Consider the following 17,962-nt stretch of genomic DNA (forward strand, 5'->3'; position numbering starts at 1 on the left):
AAATCTACTAAATGAACAGCGTATGTTATTCTGCACGCAATTCTCAGTGCGCACCGTTAGCAATTGTTTTTTTTTTTTATGCGGGTGAAATCACTGTAGATCAGTGCAAACAAAACTCAAATAGAAACCTAAATTCAGCTGCTTCAGGATCAGGGCAGACGCACAATATGAATCCGATATCTTTGCACCGTGCTGTATTCAAGCCGTATGTCCTTCTTTCTCATGCCCTGACCTGCGCTCATTTTACACTTTAACAATAAACACTAAAACTAATCACAAGTTATTAAAACCTGGAAAGTACTGTATTTAAATTTGAGTTTGATTGATTTGCTTGAGAGTTTATGTATTCAAACACATTGATCATTACATTATCATTATTTACAATTTGCATTGATAAAAAAGGGAAACTATTTGTGTGCACAAGATGCGCTGCTACACACACACAGCGAGGACATCAGGGTTAAAGTCCTTGTGTGTCGGTCTCTCTCTGGCAGCTCTGGTGCTGCCTTTTAAATCCAGGGAGAGCTAATTGGCCAACTACTCTCAGCGGTGCCAATCAACTCTTCATGGTTCACCTGGAGGTGCACCTCCACATACCCCCATCACCAAACTCAGGCCAGAGCACCATCCGGCCTGACCTACAGGTCCCAGCACTCAACATTCACTTCTTCACTCAAATCGTGCAGTTGGACCAGAAGTGCTACTGCTGCTTCTGCCCCATCTGCTGGCAGTGGTAACGCAAGGGTCAAATATTTCTTTCAATTTGCGACTTTTGAGGCATCACTCTCCAGGGATTTAAGCCTTTTCTCTGTTACATTTTAGGCTCCACCCTTTTCTTGGATTCGTATCCAAATTGTTCCACTCTTACACTACCTCATGAAGTTGTAACCTTGGTAACTGACATAAACTACTTCCATTTGAGGCTCACTCTGCTCACGCTCCGGCCACTCTTTCTGATCTTACCTCTTCTTGGGTTTTAACCCGGAACTGCAACTATCTTAAAGTAGATGTGATTCTCCAGAACGTGCAGATGGCCAGTCCGCCCCAGCTGAAGCAGTTGCCCAGGATAAATGTAAAGCTACATGGGTGGGGTTAAATTTTTGCCTCAGAGTATTAACGTGAGACGACAGGTCACATGTGTTACAACCCCCCCCCCCCCCCCCAAAACAAACTGTTCTAATTGCTGATTTTTAAATTGCAGCATTGAACCTATAAGTTATGCTTTCAGCAGATTTCTATTTGTTCAGCTCTCGAACTTCGACAAGAATAAGAGTTATTTGTCGGAACTGGTGTAATGTATAATACTGACTGAAAGGTGCATCCAATAGCTTATAGCCTCTGGCGTGTACTTTGTCATGGACTTTGAATTGTGTCGCCCAGGTATTGTCAATAAGGATGGATTTGTGAGATGAGGTTGTATAAAATCCACTGGTGGAGGACACTGAATCTTTATTGATAATACCTGAGCCACACAATTCTTTTAAGCAGCAAATCACAGACTCTATAACCATTAGTATCCAGCTCAGGTGATAGCTGAAGTGTTTTTCTCTGTGGTTCTGCATAAGTGGCATAAGCAAAAACTTGTATAGGGTCTCGAAATTGAGTGCCATTGATTTGTTTGTGCATGAGAGGTGAGAGCCAACTCTCATGACCTTTCTGTTAGGTAAGCAGAAGCAAGAAGTGAATGTTAGTATTACAACGCCTGTGGATCAGCTTTCCATGCAGAACAGTAGAGGTGTACTCCCAATGTCATGAAAGAAAACAGTCTCCAATAATAAGTTCAAACAGGCCCAATTCTATATACTGTAGGTTTTTACAAATTCCCAGTTGGAGTCAGAGCGCACAGCACACGCAAGTTGCTGAGCGTGAGGACTTCAGACAGAATAATAACTTTGGTCAACTTCTATACCTCAAGGTTGTTTACACCCATAGTGAATATTCCAACTGCAAAGAGAGTGGACAGCACTTTCTCTTGATCCCAACCCACTAAAGAGGCAGCTCATTTTAAAACAAACACATACTCTCAGGTCAGTCAGAGCTCCAGCTTCTAACCTGTGAACTTCTGCTGCTTTTCAACATTTTAAACAAAAACTAGATTTTTGGATGAGTTCTCCAAATTAAATGACATAATGTGTCTGGGATCTGGGGATTTAGGTCCTGACGATATTATGGTTTTATTCTTTACAGCCATCTGCATATGAATGCAGATAAAGTATATAGCCTATAGTCAATGCATTTTAGTCAATGTGCTCCACCTCTTTTGCTCTCCTGCAGGCAACCAAAACCTGCTCAAACGGGAATGTGTAGTGGGCCAGAAATCTTGTCCCTCACCTGCAGATTTTGCATGAGAATGTGCAAATACATTTTTTTGCATTCATAGAGATTATGGTTATTAAACAATATTTATATAGTATACAGTATTTATGCCGTACTATGTACTATACACTGTAGCTAAGTATTATACAGCATTATCTATATAGCACTTTACCCTTTTACAGTCTTATTGACCACAGGCTTATCAGCCACTCAAAGTGCCTTACTGTACATGTTTCATTCACCCATTCTCACACACGCACACACAAACACACATACATTCATGCGGCATGACTATACACACCTTTTTGTATCATTGGCTTTTTCTCTCACACCGTTCATAAACTGTCAACTAAGCTGTCAGGTACAATTCAGGTTCAGCATCTCTCCCACTTCTGAATACCCAAGGACACTTGATTAAAGTACTAACCTTCCAGTTAGTGGACTGCCCCCTCTACCTCCGCACTGCAGAACACTGGAATCCATACTCCATATGCTACCACCCCCACCTTTCAGCCAAATCGCTTTTATAGAGACAAGAATCAGAAAGCTTTATTATCAGTGCACAAAATAGTGCAACAAAATCTGCTGTGCGGCACCTACAAGACGGTCCAAACAGACACACATCACTACATACACATTAAAAAAATAGCATCTGTGAGATAAGGTTAAATTTGGAACCTTGCGTAATTCTCGGGGATATAGCACTCATTATGCAAATAGTAACACTAATTGCTGCGTAATTTGAGAGAACAGATTAACATGTGTAAGTCAGATTGTCATAATTAACAACCAGGTCCTGCAGATTGAAAATTGGAGATATGAGAGGGTGTTTTCTCACTGGAGTCCTGCATGTTCTCACAAAGAGCTTTTTATCATCAAACTAGATCCTGCCATTTGTCCACAGGTGTCTGTCTTTCAAAGTGCTTGTGTCTTCTGTCTGACTGCATCAAAACATGTTCTTTCCTGACTAATGTTGCAAGGTTTTTATGAAATTAGCCAAAAGAATGAAGTTCAAGAAAGTCGTTGATTTTATTTTTTGCGCACCATTCAGTGTTTGTAAATTCAAGGACGAAGTATTGATTCCCGAAGTGAGTAATAATGGCAGAACAAAAAATGAACATTTTAAATCTGTCACAATGCACTTTAGGAGGTTAAATAATTAACCTCTTAATTTATATTTGACAGCAAAACTAAAATATAGACAAATTGACAAACTGACATCGGTCATCTGCCTCTAGTGTCTTTTGAGTAAAATGTTAATCATACATTTTAAAAAGAGAAAACAGTACAGTAAAACATGGAAATGAGTCCAGCAATACAACGTTCACCAGTAAAAACCAAAAAAAAAGACAGGGTATCCCCCTGGCAGTGGTGGGCCATTGCTTCAGGATCAGGGCAGACACACAATATGAATCCAATATCTTTGTACCATGCTGTATTTAAGCTGCATGTGTCAGGATTGAGGGGGGGATCGTGATCGTGGTAGGAAAAAGGGAACAGGTGGACCAAGACGCAGAACTAAATGTGGTTTAACAAAAAGTGTCCTTTATTTAAAAGGTAAACGTGACAAAGGAATCTTCAATAAACAAAAGTCGCACTCAATCAAAATAGGGGAGTGGAACATGGAAGGACATGAAAAAACTTAGGAGGAAACAGGACACATGAACATGACGAAGGTAAATGACGATACGTGAGCAGGGCGAGAGACGACGACGAACCAACAGCCACATGGGAACACCAAGACTTAAATACACACTTGAACTGATGAGTAACTGGGGACAGGTGGCACAGGACAAACAGGTGAGCATGACGAGGGCAGGAAGTCAAATGGTGAAAACACACCAGGAGCAGGGACTACAAAATAAAACAGGAAACAGAGGAACACTGAACAAACTTAATACACGAATTCGAAACGTAACAAAAACACTTTTTAAACATAAATTGAAAACACTCTTCATAAAAGAGGACAACAATACAATAACCATGACAGGGATGAACACAGGAGAAGCACAGGGTGGAACATAGAGGGGAACGCAGAAGGGAACATGAGAAGAACACAGAGGGGAAAGCAGAACAAACTTAAAACATGGATTCAAAACGTAACGTAAAAAAAAACACTGTTTAAACTTTAACTGAAAACACTCTTCATAAAGGGGGAAAAAAGTACAATAACCATGACATGGATGAACACAGGAGAAGCACAGGGTGGAACATATAGAGGAACGCAGGTGGCCGGTTTGCCCCGCTGCTAAGAAAAGTCCTCGGGGAAACACTGAACACTAGCTACACACTACTGCCGACTTTTGTTCTGGGACTATGATGACAGGATTATTATCACAATGCTTATTGCTGTTAGTGCGTGGTAAAAACTGAGGGTGACTCAGATGAGCTTTAAAAAATTGATTTTGCCCTCGCTTTAATTTGCTTTGTTTCCACCACTTTATGGCATTTTCCCTGAAGCTCCCTCTGGAACACTTCTGACCTCTAACCAAATAGTTTTACAGGCTGCAGGCTGCCGTGACATTTTATGTCAGGTGCTCCTTATTAAGACTCATTCCTCCAACTGAAATCAAACAAGTCCACTACTATCAACTCATGCAAAAAAAAATTCATAAAAAAATAGAAATATGAAACAACTAATTATTGTGCCACTTCAGAGGACCTCCTAGTACTTGCCAATAATTAATTAGTGAATTGTTAAGCTCTCCCATGGGTTCATATCTTTTGTAAATAAACACTTTTTGGATCAGTGGGAATAACCAAATTGCCTCAAGGGCATTTTGTTCGTTTAATTTGCTGGTTTTTTTGGTCATTGTTTACCACTGAATTAACTCAACTATCATCACATGCAATATTTAAAGGCTGTTTTGCAGTGCAAACAGGGGGAAGTAGGAACCAAATACAGAGGCAGTCACGCAGCACTACCTCACATCAGATTTCAGATACAAGCTGAGCATTAGGTGAAATACCTTTGTAGCATTAACATGTTCTGACGTTGTCCTGGCTTTGGCACAGCACTAACTGACTGGATATGACATAGAATGTCTGTAGTTATGGCACTACATTGAAGCAAAGACGCATTATCATACTTCTAATGTTTCTCTCATATACAGGGTATTCAAATTCCCATCATACCCCTGTGTCAGCTCCCACTCTGCTGCCGCTCCTGGCCATCCTCCTGAGCCTATTCGGAGAAGATAATTTCAAAAGTATGATTCTTTCTCTTCAGCTTCTCTACTGTTGCCTGTCAGCACAAAGGAATTGCCTGCCTGCTCCCAATCTGGAGATCAAGACAGTGACGCGAAGAGATTGTCCCCAGCCGTCCCACAGATGACAAGCCTGGACTGTGGCAAGAGACTACTTTTGTAAATTGGAACTTACAAATGATGCTTTGGAGCTCTTAGAGGGAAATACAACAGCCCCAGCTGCACAACCACAGGTCAGTCTGTCTGAGGTTCACTTTCTTCCCTTTCCTCACCTAATCTTTAGAAACACCTCTCGATGATTACCTTATTAGATCTTACTTGTTTTCATCTAAATGTGTAAATCACAGCCATCATTAAGGCTTAGAAGTAGTTCTCTGTTTGAAGCTGCTTTCATTGATTTGTGGGCATTTTAAAGGCAATGAAATAAAGTGTTAATCAATGATTGTATATGTAGATGGACATGTCACCACTTCCACCCACTTCTGGCCAGCTGATATGTGCACTTGACCAATCCTGATCAAGTTGTCAATCATTATGTGTCATCTTAGAAAAATGACCATTTGTAAATCAGACCGATGCTGAGAAGCTGATTCATGCCTTCATCCAGCTCGGCTGGTAACAAGAACCAAGAGGAGAGAACACATGAGTCCAGTTCTAGCTGCTCTGCACTGGTCACCTGTTACTCACAGGGTGGACTTTAACGTTCTCCTCCTTACATACAAGGCTCTGCATGGTTGAGGATCCAGTTACATAGCTGACTCTAGTTAACTGTGTTCCAAAGGTGTGGTACAGACTGCCACTAGATATTAGAGAATCTCGTTTAGTAAACATTTCTCTTGACTTCAGCGTTAAACTAGATCTTACACTTGCCTGCACTTCTGTGCTCTTATTTTTTTTAACTTTCCTTTTCTGATTTTATTTCTTTGTCTATTTTATGTCCTTTTCTGTTAACTGTTTTAACATATTCTTATGTTTCTTATATCTGTTTTCTTCTTATTTGCATTGCATTTTAAAATTGTATGTAAAGCACTTTGAGCTGCATTTTTGGTATGAAAGGTGCTTGTGGTAGCAGGGTGTGATCAGTGTTGGCTGCAGGAGGGAGAGAGTGGGGATGGGGGTTCTGGGATAGGTGCCATGGAGAGAGAGCCTGATTGTGCACAGGTGTTCCAGCTCTCTCCCCTTTATCAGCAGTAGCGCGCTGGGAAACACAGGCTAGAGGAGACACATGAACGAGCCTCACAGAGATGCCACGATGACTGGCAGAGCCAGCATGTAGGTGTATGTGCCTGAAGGATGACAAATAAAAACCTCTAAGTCATACCAGCTACCTGGTGTATTCCTGGTGAGAGAACCTCGACAGAGGATTCTGTTACACTGGCACCCAACCAACTCATCATGAATACACAGCCAAACCACAATCCAGTACAGCCAGCGCTCACGCACAGATGGCTGGAGAAGTTGTGGCCATGCAGCGGGAGCAGGCGGTTCCTGGGGATGCTACAGACCCAGATGGAGCAGCTCCTCTCCCGACCGCTGATTGCTCCATCCCCAGCGGCCCGCTCCTTGTTGGTGGGCATCACGCTCCACAAAAGGACAAAGACGGACGACCCACAGTCCTTCCTCTTGATGTTTGAGGCGATGGCGGTGATGTGTGGGTAGCCGACATAGGAGGGGGCAGTGCGTCTTTCCCCCTGCAGGGGAGGCACGAACAGCAGTGCAGGGGCTGCTGCCGTCGCCGTGGGGGGAGTACCGGCACATCAGGACGGCGGTACTGGACAGACTCAGGCTGACACCGGGGGATCATGGCTGGAGGTTTTGGGATGCCAGGCTGGGGATTATGGACTGGCCATTCATGCATGCCCAGCAGTTGCGGGATGCAGTGACATGGTGGCTCCAGCCAGGGGGCTCGGCCACGGAGGACAGGATGCTGGAGAAGATGGTGTTGGAGCAGTTCACAGAGGGGCTCCCGGACCAGACCTCAGTGTGGGTATGGTACCATCAGCCCGCAATGCTGGATGTGGCCACCACCCTCAGGCCATTTCCCCCACAGATCCCAGCCACTACTAGCATCGCTCCCAACCTCCTCGAATGTCTGGGCAGGAGTGTTGGAGGTGAGGGCAGCTCGGAGACTCCCGGGAGGCGTGCCCCCTCATGGAGGTGGGGCAAGCGATTCGGGTTGCCAGCCCCAGTCCGGGAGCAACATACTGGGTTCCAGTAAGGTTATGGTGGATTCCGGCTGCACGCAGTCAATGATTCACCAGAATCTGGTTCGGCCTGGGGCTTTGGTGGAGGTGTATTGGGCAGCGTGTGGGGGTGCGCTCACGACAAACAGGGACTTATGACTTGTGCGCTGCGCTTAGTGGTGAGCAGTCTCGTGATGACACTCTACGCTTAGCGCTTGATCAAATGATAAAAATTGAATGTCACATGGTGCGCCCTGATGCAGCGCAGACGTTCTCATACTTTTTGTTGATCAGGGAGAGGCGGAGTGCAAGAGGGTATCGCTTTGTGTTAGTCCTGGTGGATTACGCAACATGACATCCCGAGGCAGTGCCACTGCGCACCATCTCGGAAAAGAGTGTTGCCCAGGCACTGTTTCATGGCCTTCTCCTGAGTCGGGATTCCAAAAGAGGTCCTGACTCACCTCGGCACCTCGTTCATGTCACAAAAATTAAGACAGCTGTATGGATTATTGGGCATTAAGTCAATTCAGGCCAGCATATACCACCCACAGACAGATGGCCTTGTCGAGCGGCTGAATAAGACATTACAATTCATGATCCCTAAGTTCATTCATGAAGACAAACGCAATTGGGATAAATGGCTCAATCCTCTATTGTTCGCAGTACGGGAGGTGCCCGAGGCCTCCACGGGATTCAGTACGTCCTGCACGTAAGCAAAACTCCAAAAATTTGAACAGTTATGCGTCCACACACTGCATATGCTGCTGCCTACCTTGAAGACGTCATTATTTACAGTGACACCTGGGCGGAGCATGTGCAGCGGGTGGCAACGGTGCTGGAGTCACTGAGGAAGGCCGGGCTCATTGCCAACCTGAAGAAGTGTGCCCGAGTCCCAAGTCCAAAAAAGAGTAGAGGCGGTTCTTGGGACTAGCGGGGTACTACAGGCAGTTCATCCCCGTGTTCTCGGACCTGACCAGTCCACTAACTGATCTGACCCGAAAAGGTGCCTCAGATCCGGTCCAGTGGTTGGAGCAGTGCCAGCAGGCATTTGAGAGGGTGAAACGGGTCCTCTGTGGGGAACCACTTCTCCACACACCTAACTTTTCTCTCCCCTTTCTTTTGCAGACTGATGCGTCGAACAGGGGGCGGTTTTGTCCCAACAGGTAAGGGGCGTCGACAACCTACGTTATTACTTCCTGGGACTCTCTCACCCTCTGTTCAGACCATGCTCTGCTCCAGTGGCTCCACCACATTAAAAATGCAATTACAACCTTTCTCACCATCAGCACAAACGTGATCATCGTCTGTGCTCGGGCCCTAATGGCGGCGCGTGCAGATGCAGCAGCTTCTCTCTCTCCTGAGAGTGTTTTCGTGTTTTTTCACAGATTTTGTTTGTCCTCGTCTCATCTTGGTGTGTTAACACGCACATCCAGCCGTGAGTACCTGCTCGACGACAGCAGAACCAACATTTTTAAGTTAAAGTCAAAACTGAGTGAAGAGGTACGGCACTGCAGTTTGCTCCTGAGGCCCTCACAACCGACCCCCCACTCATGCATCTCACCCACAGTGGAGGTGCCACAAGTGGTGTGAGAGGAAACAGAAGATGGGCAAGAGCGGAGGTATCCGAGCTAGGCTAGCAGCTAGCCCACACAAACCAGATTTCCCCACCATCGTCCAGGCCTTGTGGTGGGGGACACTGTGTTTACATCAGTGATGCTTGGTGTCGGGACATTGCTGTGGTTTGCAGTCACTGTTCACTGCTTGTAGAGTTTATGATCATCAAATGCCAGCTGTCTTATCTACCGAGGGTCTCATCTTGACTGGGGATTTTATCCACGTAAACCCAAAGAGTGTGTTTCCCAAAATATACAAACACATAGACTTTCCAACTCAGGGAAACAATATTCTGACCACATCACTGTCATGCTAATGCCAACATACAGGCCATTGGTTAAAACCACCAAACCAGTTCTGAGGCAAGTATGGGTGTGGCCAGAGGTGTCTTCAGAGGCACTTCAAGACTGTTTCTACTCAACAGACTGGAACATGTTCAAAGGGGCTACCACCTACATCAAGACCACAGACCTCCAAGAGTACACAGACACTGACACTGCCTACCTACATCAGCAAGTGCATTGATGACTCTTATTAATGCTATTCATTGACTTCAGCTCAGCATTTAACAGCTAAACACCTCACTGTGCAATTGGCTGTTGGACTTCCTGACCGGGAGACCACAGGCAGCAGCGGGTCTGCAGCAACACATCCAGCACCATCACACTGAACACTGGGGCTCCTCAAGGATGTATGCTGAGCCCCCCCCTCTTCACTCTAGCTGACCCACGACTGCGCACCATCACACAGCTCCAACGCCTTCATCAAGTTTGCGGTTGACACAACCGTGGTGGGTCTCATCAGCAACAAGGATGACACCAACTAGCAGCAACTTGCCTGACCCTGTGGTGCAGTGTCAGAAACCTGACTCTGAATGTCGAGAAGATGAAGGAGATCGTTGTGGACTTCAGGAGATTGCGCACCCAGCACACTCCCCTGACCATCAACGGTGCTGCTGTGGAGAGGATGAGCAGCACCAAGTTCCTGGGTGTGCACGTTGCAGAGGACGTCTCCTGGACCAGCAACACTGCATCACTTGCCGGGAAGGCTCACCAGCGCCTCTACTTCCTCCGCAAGCTGAGGAGAGCCAGAAAATCAATGCATCTCTATTATTGTGCGGGCATAAATTCTCAGAGTTTTGCGTTTGCGGGCGGGAGTGGACATACACATTGCGGCAGCGGGTGGGAGTGTAACACACACGTTGCGGTTGCGGGCGGTAATCGTCAGAAATTCAGCGGGAGGGGGCAGGAGCGGGATGAAGAAAACAGTCCCGCGCAGGGCTCTAGTATGGTGATTGCACCGCGTCCTGCCGGAAGACCCTCTAGCGCATCATGAGAGCGGCTGAGAAGATCATCTGCATCCCTCTGCCCCCCCTCCAAGACACCCACCTCACCCGCAGAGCTCTCTGCCTTGCAGGTGACCCCACCCACCAGTCACACAGCCTCTTCAGCCTGCCTCCCTCATGGAAAAAACTGCGGATTCTACGGGCCAGGACCAGCAGGCTGAGAGACTGCTTCATCCACCAGGCTGTCAGGATGCTCAACACCATCCCTGCGCTTCCCCCACCCTTTCTTCACCTCACATACGGACTCCCCCCCTCCCCCCCCCCCCCCCCCCCCCCCCTGACACTCAGCCTCTTTTTTTATGCTGCTATATAATGTTTATATTCTTACACAGTTTCTTTCACTTTCATGCACTGTTACATTTTTATACACTGGTTTTCACTTTTATGCACTGTCCATAGTTTAAATGCACGTTCTTCTAAAGTTCTATGCACTGTTTATAGTTTTACACACAGTTACACTACAGTCTGATTCCACAATTTAGTGTTTATTTTTTTTTGTTTATTCAATGTTTACCTTAACACCACAGGTTTGAGAATCTCGCAATTTCAATACTACATATGTCCTGTACATTTGCAGAATTGACAATAAAGCGAACTTTGAATTTTCAAATTCAAGGTGATCTATTGGCCGGGGGCACAGATGGCTGTGGTCGACTTCCTCTCCCTTTCAGTGGGGGGTAGGTTAGGCCAGACAGCTCCCCAGCCTAAGTGGTGGTGCAAGTAGATAATGAGTGAATTTTCATTTTTCTGTGAACTATCCCTTTAAGATTAGGACTACAGCAAAGGAAGGGTGAATACACACAGAGGAATATTCAATAAAGATCTTTTTGTACTTTAATTGGTGCTTAGGATACATCTATCACCTAATTAGGGCGGGGCGATTAACCTGAAATTGTATTGAAACCAACATAACCTCTTACCGACTTCATCTGGTTGATGTTGGTTAATTTGCTCAAAACTTCCTTCAATGCATATTCTCACACCCCTGCTCACCTGGGCTCACTTTACACTTTAACAGTAAACATTATTGATTCACTCTAGAGTTTATTAGACACGAAAAACCCAATTAAAAAAAAATGTCCAACATTTTGAGCGCATCCAGTTCACCTGCCAAACCCAGCACGAGACATAACATGATGTGCTCAGCCAGGGGTCAAAGTGACCAGAACGATCAAGATTCATGATCCGACAACATCAATTATTAACTAAATGTGTGTAAAGCAACAGAGATGAGCTCACAAACTCACACGCAGAGGCTGCAGACAGAAGAGAGAAGTTCTTCCCTCAGATAATGATGCAATGCAGTGTTTTAACTTCATTGCTGCAGAAGAAGCGACACCCTGTTTTTCCATGACCATAAATATGAATTCAGCAGGTTATTATATAGATCAGTTGTGTGATTGAGCAGAGCAGAGGAGCAGGACCACTTGTTGATCACTTGCGCTGAGTAGTGTGCCTCATGCGTGTGCATGGGGGGGTCAGGTTACAAACCGGATGGGTGGGGGAGGGGGGGGGGGTGTCGTTAAACTATTGTTCATTAATTGTAATTGAGGCAAATTAATTTGAAGTAATATCACCCAGCCCTATATTCAATTATCCTATAAAGGTTGACTTAAAGTTGCTATAGAATAATTTCTGATCATTCTATTGAAATGTTGTCCTCGTATGCCTTAATCACCATAATCCATTTGATATCTTGTCATGCTTTTCACTCTTACTTTGAGCATGGTTTAACTGTTGTTACCTTATCTGTCTCTCAGGTAAACAGACCTATTGCTAAGGAGAGATGAATCAATAGCAGGCGACTTGGAAATAAATCAATCATCTGAATCAGGTCAAGGATCTACAAAGACATCACAAAATGTTTGAGACAGTAGCCTGGGTGCTTCTCTTATTTATTTAAATTTTTTAACATTTAAAATATTGCTTTAGGTTTGTCATACCTTTGAGATACTTTTTAGAATTTCTTTCAGTGACAGTTGGGACATTGCTTGTTATGCTGGAAGTGTTCTGCATATTCTTAACATGCACTTCCTGTATTTATACATCTTCGTCGCAAAATCCTCAGACAAGCCCTGTGCCAGACCATAAAAGACACATCAGGCACTGCAGAACACACCTGAAGACATCATCCCTAACATCTGCTCGTGGTCGCTAACATCTGCTAACATGTGGTTGGTGTCTTCACTGGAACAGAAGACATTCAAAGGCACAAAGGAAGTTCTCCATCTTAGCCCTTGTTCTAAAATTTGGTAGCCTCAATCAGAAAAGGGTTACCTCTAATCAGGTTATGTCCTTTTTTTTGGCATTTATCAGCAGACTGACTGTGGAGTGGAACCCACATTGGATCATTTTCTTGGGGGAAGTTAACTCACTGCCTGTTACTGTTTATCATTTGACTGTGTAGATGGCTGGAATTGTTTTGTGCCTCAGAATAAACTAGCCAGGAGCTGAGGACCTCCCACTCAGTTTTTGACATGACACCCATACCGCACACAAGCAGACACCTCCACCTCCCCTGACCCGGCAATGTTTTCCTCCACAGGGTTCATTCACTTTTGAGGAACATGGAAAATGGTTTCTTCACTGTTAGCAGCTACTTCCTCTACTGTTAATGGCTGTTATTTTTCTTCAACAATCCCTTTTCTTTCCTGTTGTATCTGTTGTTCCCTGCACATATGATTGCTCATGCCCATGGGAGTTGTTCCATTTTACATCTCTCACTCTCTCCCTCCTGCTCTGTCTCCTGATTTCTTGCTCATCTGTACAACTAACCGGCAACACCTCAGCACCCATGTCACAGTTCTTTAAATAGGACTCAATTTGTTTGAGTTTGCCTCAGCCCCACCTGGATGCTGCTTCCATCTCCAAGATGGTCGTTTTTCAGTTTTCCACCTAGCGCTTAGGAGGCAGCTATTGTCCTGGTTCCATTTTCATGCTAATTACTTGATTTTTTTTTTTACCAATTTAGGATTTTTCTTGCTCTACATATAACTGCTGGTTATTGTAGCTCTATGCCTGCTGTTTTCAGCATCAAAGATTTCTTTAAAGCCAAGACGCACGCTCATAGTGAACTCAAAGCATGGCACAGATGTCTGAAACCCCCGCAGAAAGTGCAAACACTCCAGTTCGGTTCCATCTGCTCTCGGAGCTGCGTGAACATGTTGCGGAAAACAAGTGGAGGCGAGGTGGCGAGTCAGTGGAGTCAGCAGAGTGTCTTGTCGGCCCCGTTCAAACGGGAGTAATGAAAGAGCAACTTTGAAGTGCAGAGAGCAGAGAATATAGGAGAAGACGTTAGCATTCAGAGCCTGGCTCTAAGTGGGTCATACAGTTTGCCTTTGTTAACAGAAGCTGTTTGTTTTACTTTTTGTCTTGCGCTCCCTCGGAAAGCAAATGTTGGCTTCCACTGTGCCCTCTCATACCGTGATGTTTGGACTCGTGGCTGTGTAACTTTATGTTAATTAAAACGTTACAAACATATTGTTTTTGAATGTATCTACAGGCTGTTGTGGGTGTGGATTCCTTTCCAAAACGTCCCCTTTAGTGTTAGTATCAATTCCTGCTGGAGGTGGATCTGATCCAGCCTGAAGACTGTAAACAGCATCATTGCATCCTTTCCTCTGTCTTTCAAAGTTCCTGTCTCTGGAACTCCAATATGCCTTTTTTCTCTTTCATTTCATTTTGATATACTTTATTCATTCCTGTCCCTCTGGTGGGGACACAGGGTCAGCAGGCTGCATTGCCACTGGAGCAGGTAGAAAAGGCAAAAAAGAGAAAAATGATTTTGCAGAAAATATCTCACAAAAGTGAGTTAAATATTTAATATTTCTCTACCTGGACACACTGCTGGCACTCAGATCAGCTCTTTAAAAGCTGACGGATGATGATAGGTTGCATTCAGCCATGGAGTCCTCTTTATTCATTGTGTCCTAATAGTGATTTGCAGGTTTATTGCACGTGACACTGTGTGAAAAAAATCCTGGTTGCAGTCTGGAGCAGACAATGCAATTTCATCCTTAAAGCACATCAGATTCAGATCAGTCCTTGATTACATTTTGTGGCAAATAAATTGTGTGGCAAAAAAACGGACACATCTAATATCTTTTGGTTTTTATGTGTTTCTAAAAGGTTGATTAGCATTAGTGTATTTGACATAATTTCATTGAGTTTTCTGATTGGGTGGTTTATTCAGTATATGTGGCTTATAGCAGCAGTCACGTTGGGAGAACTTGGTCTGAAATGATTGAGATGCATGTCAGTATTTTCTTTGATTGTGGGGGCAAGATTGAGTTTCTCCTGTGGTGCAACTCAAAAATCCAACCCACACACAACATTCACATTCCACTCTTGTTTTGCCACATACACTTTAGAGAAAACTATGGGCTCTGCTCACAGCATGTTTTTTTTCATTGAAGGAGGCATTATCTTCTACAGAAGTAAGAAGTAGGGTAGTAGTGAAGGGTGATAGGATTTTCCAGACTTTGACAATCTGGGACTGTGATACACATGTGGTTAGGTTTAGGTAACAAAAGCACTTAGGTCAGGTTGAGAAAAAGGTTGTGGTTTCACTTTCAAGAGTAACCTTGGTCAGGTGTGGAACTACATTAGAGAACTTCTGACTTCTTATGAGCCAGATCACAATCTGAGACTTGGAGGAGCCTGCAGCTTCAAAATAGCCTCACCTCTTTATGACTTGGATTGAGACCAGATTATGAGAACGTTCCTATGAGAATCAGCTCCATGTTGACATGACTCCATGACAGAATGTCTGCAAATTTGTCAGATGCACATTCATGGTTACATTCTATTGTTCTACTGGGTTCACGTCTGGTGGCTGGAGAGGACACTGAAGGACATTGAACTTAATTTGCTCTGCTCTGTCTCAAATCAGATACTTCAGTCAGTAAACTCACATGTAGGACATTGTGTACACAGAATACTCTCTAATGTATTGTGTCAATCCCAACAGGGTAGTCTTATATCAAACACGGCCAATGTTTGATTTGAAATTGACGGTCGCAACATGTGACCAACATTGTCACCTGGCCACATGTCTTCTGGCTGCTCTGCCAGTTTAAAGTAAAAATGAACATTTGATTGTCTTAAGTGTGCCCCCGTAGTGCCCACTGGCACTGCTGGTGCACATCGGGGCAGATAAGGTGTCCTCCTTTCTCTGTTGCTATTTTCAAAGGTTTGAATACATATTGGCAGGTTTGCCCCTTCTGCTATGTAGACAAGATGGAGTCCATTGAGGGTAATGTGTTTTACACCATCTAGGTACTTATTATGCACTGCATGTTGCCAAACATTCAACAATGTGAACTAGAGATCCTCTCGGGTCCAAAAACTAATTTGCAAAAAAAGACTGGAAATGTGAAACGCAGAACTAAGCCACACACGCCCATTATTTGAATACTGCGACACACTCATGCAGAACTGAGCTGGACCTGATACTGGAATGTACCTGTCTTAATACAAAGCTGAGACCCAGACCCACACAAAATTAGGAAACGTTAGTCCAACCTGATCGGCATTAACGTCAATGCTTATTGCTATTTAAAAGGTAATGTTAGTTTGCAAGTTGTTACAAATAACTTTGTGTCCTACTAATGCTAGAGTAAGCAGCCTGCACCCCTGTGCCTGGCCTTGAAAGATTCTTTTTTTCCTAAATGTGAAGAAACTTAAATAAAATACCTCCAGTTTTCTGTTTTTGTCATATGTTCCTTTTGCTGATTGAAACGTGACTAATCCTCATCAAATTACTTCCTCGTAAACATCCACTTGTTAGATCTGAACATGTCTAGGTCCAATGTCAGATCACAGGACCGTGGGTTTGGGTTAGACCTGTATGTATGGTTAATGGTCTGTATTTATTTAAAGCTTTATAGTCTTGATGACCAGTCAAAGCTCTTTACTGTACAGTTTTGCCATGCACCCCTTCACACACACACATTCGTACAGTGCATCAATGTGCAGCACTTTCTCTATCATACATCAATCGTATTCTGCCGGCACAGTCATAAGTGGTAATTTGGGATTCAGTATCTTGCCCATGAACACTTTGGCATGCGGAATGGAGGAGACAGGGATCAAACTGCCGACTTTCTGGTTAGTGGACGACTCACTCTAACTGAAAATGATGCATCATAGGGTTTTTAAAGGATTATAATACAGCTTTTTACGTTAAAGACTCTGCAGCTTGTCCAAAAGGCTGCAGCATTTGTCCTGACAAGAACCAGTAAAAGCAACCACTACTCTGGCTTCCTATTAAGTCTACAATATAATTTAAATTGTCCTCCTCACCTATTAGGCCCTTAATAATATGGCACCATCATACCTTTAAGAGCATTCCAGTCAGAATGCTCAATTTACTGATTTGATTGTTGTTACATGAGATGATTTACAATGCATTTAATTGGTCTGTGAGTTTCCTGAGCCACTTAACAATAAAGTAAAGGCTAGAAAAGCTGTGCCAGTTAAAACAGAAACAATTTAGATCCATGCTGTGTGCCTATACAGACCCCTGGTATAGGGAGAATATACTCCCGTTGAACTTACATTTTTTGGGATTGTTTTTTATCTATAATTTTAGTTGCCTTTGAGAGCTTCAGTTTCACATTGCGGTCATGCCCTGTCTCCGATTCTAGGCAGACAGATAGGCAGGTACAGTAACTTGGCTTTAGGCAGAAAATCCTCAGCCTCACTACTCAAACAGACTTCTTATTCTTCTAATCCTGTAGTATTTACTGTATTTCCCCAGTACCCTCTAGCTCACAGTCCACATTAATTTGACAGTTCTCCTGGTCTTTTCTGCAGACAGCAGTATTTTGATAGACAGAAAACCACAGGATGTCTGCATTTTGTTTTTTTTGTTTTTAATATCATCAAAAAAGCATCTTGTTGCTGCCTCTGCTTTTTTCTCCATCTCTTTGTTCCATATCCTCTCTCTCTCGCTCTCTCTCTCTCTCTCGCACTCTCACTCTCTCTTATTCCAACCAGTGTTCGACCCGTCTGCCATGATGACCATTAAGGCTGGGCCGGCAGTGCCAGTGAGCCTGCTGCTTCCCTGCTTGGGTCGCTGCTGCACCGCACTGAGCTCGCTGGCCTGGAGCTGCTAACAAGCTGTGCATTGAGACAGTTGATGCTACAAATGGAGCTGTGCACTGGACCAGCTCGGAGATGAACAACTGAAGCGCTGCTGAATCCCTTCGGCGAGCGAGGGAGAAAGACCCCCTGCTCTCCGCAGAAGCCAAGATTGGGGCTGACGTGCACTTAGTTACCGACATATTCTGAATGTG

The 17,962-nt window shown here is 44.3% G+C and overlaps 1 long non-coding RNA gene across 1 annotated transcript; it reads left to right on the top strand.

Annotated features, from left to right (window-relative positions):
- The first annotated feature begins 3,488 nt into the window (after window positions 1-3,488).
- Window positions 3,489-14,101, top strand: LOC138411193 (uncharacterized). The gene is made up of 4 exons (XR_011243851.1): window positions 3,489-4,415; window positions 5,546-5,755; window positions 12,425-12,498; window positions 12,733-14,101. It is a non-coding gene; the product is annotated as an uncharacterized lncRNA (long non-coding RNA).
- Window positions 14,102-17,962: the final 3,861 nt, after the last annotated feature.

The sequence above is a fragment of the Paralichthys olivaceus genome, chromosome 8 (assembly GCF_024713975.1).
Source record: "Paralichthys olivaceus isolate ysfri-2021 chromosome 8, ASM2471397v2, whole genome shotgun sequence".
Lineage (NCBI taxonomy): Eukaryota > Metazoa > Chordata > Actinopteri > Pleuronectiformes > Paralichthyidae > Paralichthys > Paralichthys olivaceus.